The 9,699-nt window shown below is 58.3% G+C and overlaps 1 protein-coding gene across 2 annotated transcripts in view; it reads left to right on the top strand.

Moving 5' to 3' along the window:
* The first annotated feature begins 3,627 nt into the window (after positions 1–3,627).
* The window catches only part of ARIH2 (ariadne RBR E3 ubiquitin protein ligase 2), a 36,925-nt gene continuing 30,853 nt past the window's right edge, over positions 3,628–9,699 (top strand). Inside the window, exon 1 of one of the 2 annotated variants that reach the window (XM_075574505.1) lies at positions 3,628–3,804. The gene's annotated coding sequence lies outside the window, so the exon portion shown is untranslated. Of the gene's footprint in view, positions 3,823–9,699 lie in introns of both variants that reach the window. The other variant, XM_075574506.1, reaches the window with a different exon arrangement.

The following is a 9,699-nucleotide window of genomic DNA, read 5'->3' as shown; positions in this document are numbered from 1 at the left end:
CTCCCCAAGGTGCTAGCTGGGGCAGAGACACAGAATGTGATACATCTCATTATAATCTGTGCACTGTGTAACTCTCCCCAACTCCTCCTACTGACTCTCCCCAAGGTGCAAGCTGGGGCAGAGACGCAGAATGTGACATCTCATTATAATCTGTGCACTGTGTAACTCCCCCCAACTCCTCCTACTGACTCTCCCCAAGGTGCAAGCTGGGGCAGGGACGCAGAATGTGATACATCTCATTATAATCTGTGCACCATGTAACGCCCCCAACTCCTCCTACTGACTCTCCCCAAGGTGCAAGCTGGGGCAGAGACGCAGAATGTGATACATCTCATTATAATCTGTGCGCCATGTAACTCCTCCCCCAACTCCTCCTATTGACTCTCCCCAAGGTGCAAGCTGGGGCAGAGACGCAGAATGTGATACATCTCATTATAATCTGTGCACCCACCATGTAACTTCCCCCAACTCCTCCTACTGACTCCCCCCGGAGGTGCACACTGGGACAGAGACGCAGAATGTGTAGGGTGACCAGACGTCTCGGTTTAGCCTCTGACCCGACTTTTTGGGCCAATCTCTCGGTTTTCTATCGCGATCAGCGCTTGCCAGTTGTGCATGCGTGATTGACACTTGCCAGCTACGCATGCGCATACGCGACCGACGGGCACTCGTCGCATATGGTGCAGTCGGCGCTCAGTTTGCGCATGCATAATCACGAGCACGACTACCCATGCGTGAAATTTGTCCTGGTTTTTACCGGGATAAATATGGTCACCCTAAGAATGTGATGCATCTTATTATAATCTGTGCACCATGGAACTCCCCCAACTCCTCCTACTGACTCTCCCCAAGGTGCAAGCTGGGGCAGAGATGAAGAATGGGATATATCTCAATATAATCTGTGCACCATGTAACCCCTACTGGACACCTAACAAGCTCCTATTGAACCCCCAAAATAACCACAACATATATAAAAGCATATGTGTCTCACAGAGGAGTGCTACTGAGCATGGCAATATATATTTAAAACCAGAGACAGAACATATAACACAGACAGAGCTCAGTTTTAGCACATCCAGTGAAACTCATACACGGTACAGTGCCTAAATATATATGTATAAATATCTATTAAGTAAAATGGTCTTTTAGTTTAACATTTTTGGCCAAAATTGTTGTAAGCCCCTGAGCCAACTGCACGGCAGACCACAATTCAGGGGTCCCTAACGCTAATATAAATTCTTAATAACCTGTGTAATAACAGGAAGAATGATTTATAGTAAATCTGTCAATATTAGTTGCAAAGTTCTAAGTCTGATTGAAGCTTTTATTAACCTGTACATTACCAGGAAAAGCACTCTGTATTAGAGTTGTCACAACCATACTGCAAGCACGCAAGTTCCCCTGAGTGGAAGATGCTATGGAGTGAGCCCTTAACCATTTAAATGAGGGAGGGGGTGAGCTACAATTAGGTAGGAGATTGCCACCCTCCAATCTGCAAGACTAGCTGAACAACAATTGTAAAACATACTGGACACCTAACAAGCTCCTATTGAACCCCCAAAATAACCACAACATATATATAAGCATATGAGTGTCACAGAGGAGTGCTACTGAGCATGGCAATATATATTTAAAACCAGAGACAGAACATAAAACACAGACAGAGCTCAGTTTTAGCACATCCAGTGAAACTCATACACGGTACAGTGCCTATATATTTAGGTGCTAAACTGAGCTCTGTCTGTGTTTTATGTTCTGTCTCTGGTTTTAAACACCATGTAACCCCTCCTCAACTCCTCAAAAAACAAGCTGAGGCACACGGTGCAATTACTGCGGAAAAGAACTTGATGCATGGGTGCAAAGAGGTGCAATGCAAAAATGCACCAATTTCACTCCAAAATTCAGTTAGTACAAAGGCCTTTACAAATGTTAGCCGACATGACTGTCTCTTGTTCCGCGTGTGATGCAGATGCAGGTCCTGTTGGCGAATATTTCTCTGACTGGCAATAAAATGAACGATCTGAAGGTTGCCATACACAAAGTTAATCTTAGAAAAACTGTTCGGGACACTTAGAGAAGGCCTAAACCGAGACCGTAGCTTCATGAGTCACTACCCTGACACAAGAGAACTCTCTTGCCATGAGTGCTTAAGAACATGTCTATACATACTGCACTGTATGAATGCACAGACAGCTGTCTCTTACACATACATATGTACAATGTAATTCTATCCCTATATACAAATAGGGACCACATAGTATCTACACACATTAATTGTAATGCAACACCCTCTTACTTTTCAACACCTACCTACACAATTGGTATACACTCCCACACACAGCTTTTGTAAAGCGCTGTATACACTGAGGGCGCTTTATAGATGTATATTTACATACAAACACACACACTCTTACATCACTAACATTCAGGGACCATTTAACGCCTTAAGTCATAAAAAAAATCGCATACTGCAGGGGGAGGGGGGATAGGATTCAGTCAGATACATTACAGGATGCACTGTTTTTAAGTAAAAAACCTTGCTTGCTTTATCCATTGTAACATCGCTGGAAGAAGAGATCAGTGTATCTTGAAAGCTCGCAAGAATAAAAGCATTTCATTAGTCACAGAATGGTATCGTCTATTCATTTTTGATTATTAAGCTTGGCTAACACAGTCCAGAAGTGGGCTTGTATGTAGACTGGGGCTGGGCATGTACAGGCAGTCCTCGTTTTACAACGCTTCATTTTACAACGAATGGCTTATCCAACGCTATGCAATGCATACCTATGTTCATTTTTACAACGCCAAAACGGCTTATCCAATGCTCTTACGACGCTTTGCAAAGTTGTTTATGTGTATATAATATATATATTATACTATATTATACTATATAATATATTATATTTTTTTATTATATTATATATTATGTAATATTATATATATATATATATATATATATAATACAGTATATACTATATAATTTATGTGCATGCTGCATATCTTATTGTATGCGTAAAATATTTAGTGTATTTTAGCATTAAAAATGCCTTCAGGAACGGAACCTTTAAACAGTGTTCCTATGGGAAAACGTTGTTTGCTTTACATTTCGCTATCCAACGCCATTTTGAGTAACGCATTGTGTCGGATAACCGAGGACTGCCTGTATGTCGAGAGGGTCTGGGTTTGTATGTAGATAGGGGCTGGGTTTGTATGTAGATAGGGGCTAGGTTTGTATGTAGATTGGGGCAGTGTTTGTATGTAGAGAGGGTCTGGGCTTGTATGTAGATTGTATGTAGATAGGGGCTGGGTTTGTATGTAGATTGGGGCTTGGTTTGTATGTAGGGTGGGTCTGGGCTTGTATGTAGAGGGTCTGGTCTTGTATGTAGAGAGGGTCTGTGCCTGTATGTAGAGAGGGTCTGGGTTTGTATGTAGAGAGGGTCTGGGTTTGTATGGAGATTGTATGTAGGCAGGGGCCCCCTTTAAGAACTTATGACCACCAATGTGTTTTTATTTCATGTCAGTGTTTATGACTTCCCTGCTCTGTGCAAGACCACGTGGGGACCCAGGAAGCAGAGCAGGCACAAGCGCCGTCCTTCGCGTGACGTCAGCTTGTGGGCCCCTCCCAGCGATGGGTTGGCGGAAGTGACGTTGGGGTGCAGCACAGCACTTCCGGTACAGGCTGTCGGTGGAGGAACGGCCCCGGTGTACAGAGCCGCCTCCCCCGGGGACACGCACAGACCCATCCCCGCCACCCCTCGCTCGCCTCTCTCTGCACTGAGGCGGGAGAGCTGACATCCCCCCTGCGTGAGTACCGGGAGCCAGGTGATGAGGGGAATGGAGGGAGGTGAATGTGTGGAGATGGGGGGAATAGAGGAGGGATATGGGGGGGAATAGAGGAGGGATATGGGGGGGAATAGAGGAGGGATATGGGGGGGAATAGAGGAGGGATATGGGGGGAATAGAGGAGGGATGGGGGGGGGGGAATAGAGGAGGGATGGGGGGGGGGGAATAGAGGAGGGATGGGGGGGGGGGGAATGGAGGAGGGATGGGGGGGGGGGGGAATGGAGGAGGGATGGGGGGGGGGGGAATGGAGGAGGGATGGGGGGGGGGGGAATGGAGGAGGGATGGGGGGGGGAATAGAGGAGGGATGGGGGGGGAATAGAGGAGGGATGGGGGGGGGAATAGAGGAGGGATATGGGGGGGAATAGAGGAGGGATGTGGGGGGGAATAGAGGAGGGATGTGGGGGGGAATAGAGGAGGGATGTGGGGGGGAATAGAGGAGGGATATGGGGGGGAATAGAGGAGGGATGGGGGGGGGGGAATAGAGGAGGGATGGGGGGGGGGAATAGAGGAGGGATGGGGGGGGGGAATAGAGGAGGGATGGGGGGGGGGAATAGAGGAGGGATGGGGGGGGGGAATAGAGGAGGGATGGGGGGGGGGAATAGAGGAGGGATGGGGGGGGGAATAGAGGAGGGATGGGGGGGGGGGAATAGAGGAGGGATGGGGGGGGGGGAATAGAGGAGGGATGGGGGGGGGGGAATAGAGGAGGGATGGGGGGGGGGGAATAGAGGAGGGATGGGGGGGGGGGAATAGAGGAGGGATGGGGGGGGGGGAATAGAGGAGGGATGGGGGGGGGGGGAATAGAGGAGGGATGGGGGGGGGGGGAATAGAGGAGGGATGGGGGGGGGGGGAATAGAGGAGGGATGGGGGGGGGGGAATAGAGGAGGGATGGGGGGGGGGGAATAGAGGAGGGATGGGGGGGGGGGAATAGAGGAGGGATGGGGGGGGGGGAATAGAGGAGGGATGGGGGGGGGGAATAGAGGAGGGATGGGGGGGGGGAATAGAGGAGGGATGGGGGGGGGGAATAGAGGAGGGATGGGGGGGGGGAATAGAGGAGGGATGGGGGGGGGGAATAGAGGAGGGATGGGGGGGGGGAATAGAGGAGGGATGGGGGGGGGGAATAGAGGAGGGATGGGGGGGGGGAATAGAGGAGGGATGGGGGGGGGGAATAGAGGAGGGATGGGGGGGGGGGATAGAGGAGGGATGGGGGGGGAGAATAGAGGAGGGATGGGGGGGAGAATAGAGGAGGGATGGGGGGGGGAGAATAGAGGAGGGATGGGGGGGGGGGAATAGAGGAGGGATGGGGGGGGGGGAATAGAGGAGGGATGGGGGGGGGGAATAGAGGAGGGATGGGGGGGGGGGAATAGAGGAGGGATGGGGGGGGGGGAATAGAGGAGGGATGGGGGGGGGGAATAGAGGAGGGATGGGGGGGGGGAATAGAGGAGGGATGGGGGGGGGGAATAGAGGAGGGATGGGGGGGGGGAATAGAGGAGGGATGGGGGGGGGGAATAGAGGAGGGATGGGGGGGGGGAATAGAGGAGGGATGGGGGGGGGGAATAGAGGAGGGATGGGGGGGGGGAATAGAGGAGGGATGGGGGGGGGGGATAGAGGAGGGATGGGGGGGGGAGAATAGAGGAGGGATGGGGGGGAGAATAGAGGAGGGATGGGGGGGGGAGAATAGAGGAGGGATGGGGGGGGGGAGAATAGAGGAGGGGTGAGGAGGGGTGGGGGGGGAGAATAGAGGAGGGGTGAGGAGGGGTGGGGGGAGAATAGAGGAGGGGTGAGGAGGGGTGGGGGGGAGAATAGAGGAGGGGTGGGGGGGGGGGAATAGAGGAGGGGTGGGGGGGGGAATAGAGGAGGGGTGGGGGGGGAATGGAGGGGGGAATGGAGGAGGGATGGGGGGGGAATAGAGGAGGGGTGGGGGGGGAATAGAGGAGGGATGGTGGGGGGAATAGAGGAGGGATGGTGGGGGGAATAGAGGAGGGATGGGGGGGGAATAGAGGAGGGATGGGGGGGGGAATAGAGGAGGGATGGGGGGGGGAATAGAGGAGGGATGGGGGGGGATGGAGATGGAGGAGGAGGGGGGGAGGAGGAGGGAGGGGGGGAGATGGAGGGAGGGGAGGAGGATGGGGGGAGGGGGAGGAGGATGGAGGGAGGGGAAGGAGGATGGAGGGGGATGGGGGAGGGGGGGATGGAGGAAGAGGAGGGGGGGATGGAGGAGGAGGGAATGGAGGAGGTGAGGATGGGGGGATAGAGGAGGAGATATGGGGGGGTAGAAGAGGAGGGGGGGTAGAAGAGGAGGGGGATGGGGGGAAATGGAGGAGGGGGGAAATGGAGGAGGGGGGAATGGGGGGGAAATGGAGGAGGTGGGAAATGGAGGAGGGGGAATGGGGGGGAAATGGAGGAGGGGGAATGGGGGGAAAATGGAGGAGGGGGGAATGGAGGGGGAATGGGGGAGTGGAGGTGGGAGGGGGAATGGAGGAGGAGGGGGGGAATGGGGTAGTGGAGGGGGAATGATGGAGGGGGAATGATGGAGGGGGAGGAGATGGGGGAATGGAGGAGGAGGGGGGGAATGGGGTAGTGGAGGGGGGAATGGAGGAGGAGGAGGAGATGGGGGGGGAATGGAGGGGAGGAGGAGATGGGGGAATGGAGGAGGGGGGAGGGAGGGAGGAGGATAGGGGAATGGGGTGGAATGGAGGAGGGGGGAATGGGGTAGTGGAGGGGGGAATGGAGGAGGAGGGGGGAATGATGGAGGGGGAGCAATGGAGGGGGGAGGAGGGGAGGAGGAGGAGGGGAGGAGGAGAGGGGGGAGGGGAGAGGGAGGGAGGAGGGGGGAATGGAGGAGGAGGAGGAGGGGGCGGAATGGAGGGGAATGGAGGAGATGGGGGGGGGAAATGGAGGAGGGGGGGGGGAAATGGAGGAGGAGGGGGGGAAATGGAGGAGGAGGAGGGGGGGGAATGGAGGAGGAGGAGGGGGGGAATGGAGGAGGAGGAGGGGGGGGAATGGAGGAGGAGGAGGGGGGGAATGGAGGAGGGGGGGAATGGAGATGGGGGGGGAATGGAGGAGGAGGAGGGGGGGAATGGAGGAGGAGGAGGGGGGGAATGGAGGAGGAGGGGGGGAATGGAGGAGGAGGAGGGGGGGAATGGAGGAGGGGGGGGAATGGAGGAGGGGGGGGAATGGAGGAGGAGGAGGAGGGGGGGGAATGGAGGAGGGGGGGAATGGAGGAGGAGGAGGAGGGGGGGGAATGGAGGAGGAGGAGGGGGGGGATGGTGGAGGAGGGGGGGGGAATGGAGGAGGAGGAGAGGGGGGGAATGGAGGAGGAGGAGGGGGGGGGAATGGAGGAGGAGGAGGGGGGGAATGGAGGAGGAGGAGGGGGGGAATGGAGGAGGAGGAGGGGGGGGAATGGAGGAGGAGGAGGGGGGGAATGGAGGAGGAGGAGGGGGGTGGGAATGGAGGAGGAGGGGGGGGGAATGGAGGAGGAGGAGGGGGGGGAATGGAGGAGGAGGAGGGGGGGGAATGGAGGAGGAGGAGGGGGGGGATGGAGGAGGGGGGGAATGGAGGAGGAGGAGGAGGGGGGGAATGGAGGAGGAGGGGGGGAATGGAGGAGGAGGAGGGGGGGAATGGAGGAGGAGGAGGGGGGGAATGGAGGAGGAGGAGGGGGGGGAATGGAGGAGGAGGAGGGGGGGGAATGGAGGAGGAGGAGGGGGGGGAATGGAGGAGGAGGAGGGGGGGGATGGAGGAGGAGGAGGGGGGGGAATGGAGGAGGAGGGGGGGGGGAATGGAGGAGGAGGGGGGGGAATGGAGGAGGAGGGGGGGGAATGGAGGAGGAGGAGGGGGGGGAATGGAGGAGGAGGGGGGGGGGGAATGGAGGAGGAGGAGGGGGGGGAATGGAGGAGGAGGAGGGGGGGGAATGGAGGAGGAGGAGGGGGGGGAATGGAGGAGGAGGAGGGGGGGGAATGGAGGAGGAGGAGGGGGGGAATGGAGGAGGAGGAGGGGGGGGGAATGGAGGAGGAGGAGGGGGGGGAATGGAGGAGGAGGAGGGGGGGGAATGGAGGAGGAGGAGGGGGGGGAATGGAGGAGGAGGAGGGGGGGGAATGGAGGAGGAGGAGGGGGGGGAATGGAGGAGGAGGAGGGGGGGGGAATGGAGGAGGAGGGGGGGAATGGGGAGGAGGAGGGGGAATGGAGGAGGAGGGGGGGGGAATGGAGGAGGAGGGGGGGGAATGGAGGAGGAGGGGGGGGAATGGAGGAGGAGGGGGGGGAATGGAGGAGGAGGAGGGGGGGGAATGGAGGAGGAGGGGGGGGAATGGAGGAGGAGGAGGGGGGGGGGAATGGAGGGAGGAGGAGGAGGGGGGGAATGGAGGAGGGGGGGATGGAGGAGGAGGAGGGGGGAATGGAGGAGGGGGGGGAATGGAGGAGGAGGAGGAGGGGGGGAATGGAGGAGGAGGGGGGGTATGGAGATGGAGGAGGGGGGGTATGGAGGAGGAGGAGGGGGGGAATGGAGGAGATGGGGGGGAATGGAGGAGGAGGGGGGGGAATGGAGGAGGAGGGGGGAATGGAGGAGGAGGAGATGGAGGAGGGGGGAATGGAGGAGGAGGGGGGAATGGAGGAGGAGGAGGAGGGGGGGAATGGAGGAGGAGGAGGGGGGGGGGAAATGGAGGAGGAGGGGGGAATGGAGGAGGAGGAGGAGGAGGAGGGGGGGAATGGAGGAGGAGGAGGAGGAGGGGGGGGAATGGAGGAGGAGGAGGGGGGGAATGGAGGAGGAGGGGGGGGAATGGAGGAGGAGGAGGGGGGGAATGGAGGAGGAGGAGGGGGGAATGGAGGAGGAGGAGGGGATGGAGGAGGAGGAGGAGGAGGGGGGGAATGGAGGAGGAGGGGGGGGAATGGAGGAGGAGGGGGGAATGGAGGAGGAGGGGGGGAATGGAGGAGGAGGGGGGGAATGGAGGAGGAGGGGGGGAATGGAGGAGGAGGAGGGGGAATGGAGGAGGAGGAGGGGGGGAATGGGAGGAGGAGGGGGGGAATGGAGGAGGAGGAGGAGGGGGGGAATGGAGGAGGAGGGGAATGGAGGGGGAGGGGGGAATGGAGGGGAGGAGGGGGAATGGAGGGGGAGGGGGGATGGGGGGGAGGGGGAGGGGGAGGGGGGAATGGAAGGGAGGGGGGGGGGGAATGGAGGGGGAGGGGGGAATGGAGGAGGAGGGGGGGAATGGAGGAGGAGGGGGGGAATGGAGGAGGAGGGGGGATTGGAGGAGGAGGAGGGGGGATGGAGGAGGAGGGGGGGATGGAGGAGGAGGGGGGAATGGAGGAGGAGGAGGGGAATGGAGGAGGAGGAGGGGGGAATGGAGGAGGAGGAGGGGGGGAATGGAGGAGGAGGAGGGGGGGAGGAGGAGGAGGAGGGGGGAATGGAGGGTGGGGAGGGGGGAATGGAGGGGAGGGGGAATGGAGGAGGAGGAGGGGAATGGAGGAGGAGGTGGAGGAGGGGGGGAATGGAGGAGGTGGGGGGGGAATGGAGGAGGAGGGGGATGGGGAGGGGGGGGGATGGAGGAGGTGGGGGGGGGAATGGAGGAGGAGGAGGGGGGGAATGGAGGAGGAGGAGGGGGGGAATGGAGGAGGAGGAGGGGGGGAATGGAGGAGGAGGGGGAATGGAGGAGGAGGAGGGGGGGGAATGGAGGAGGAGGAGGGGAATGGAGGAGGAGGAGGGGGGGAATGGAGGAGGAGGGGGGGAATGGAGGAGGAGGGGGGGAATGGAGGAGGAGGGAATGGAGGGGGAGAGGGGAATGGAGGGAGGAGGAGGGGAGGGGGAATGGAGGAGGAGAGGGGGGAAATGGAGGAGGAGGGGGGGAATGGAGGAGGAGGAGGGGGGAA

Source organism: Ascaphus truei, chromosome 17 (genome assembly GCF_040206685.1).
Source record: "Ascaphus truei isolate aAscTru1 chromosome 17, aAscTru1.hap1, whole genome shotgun sequence".
Classification (NCBI taxonomy): Eukaryota; Metazoa; Chordata; class Amphibia; order Anura; family Ascaphidae; genus Ascaphus; species Ascaphus truei.
Note: the sequence above shows the minus strand (reverse complement) of the source record. Positions and strands in the feature narration are given on the sequence as shown.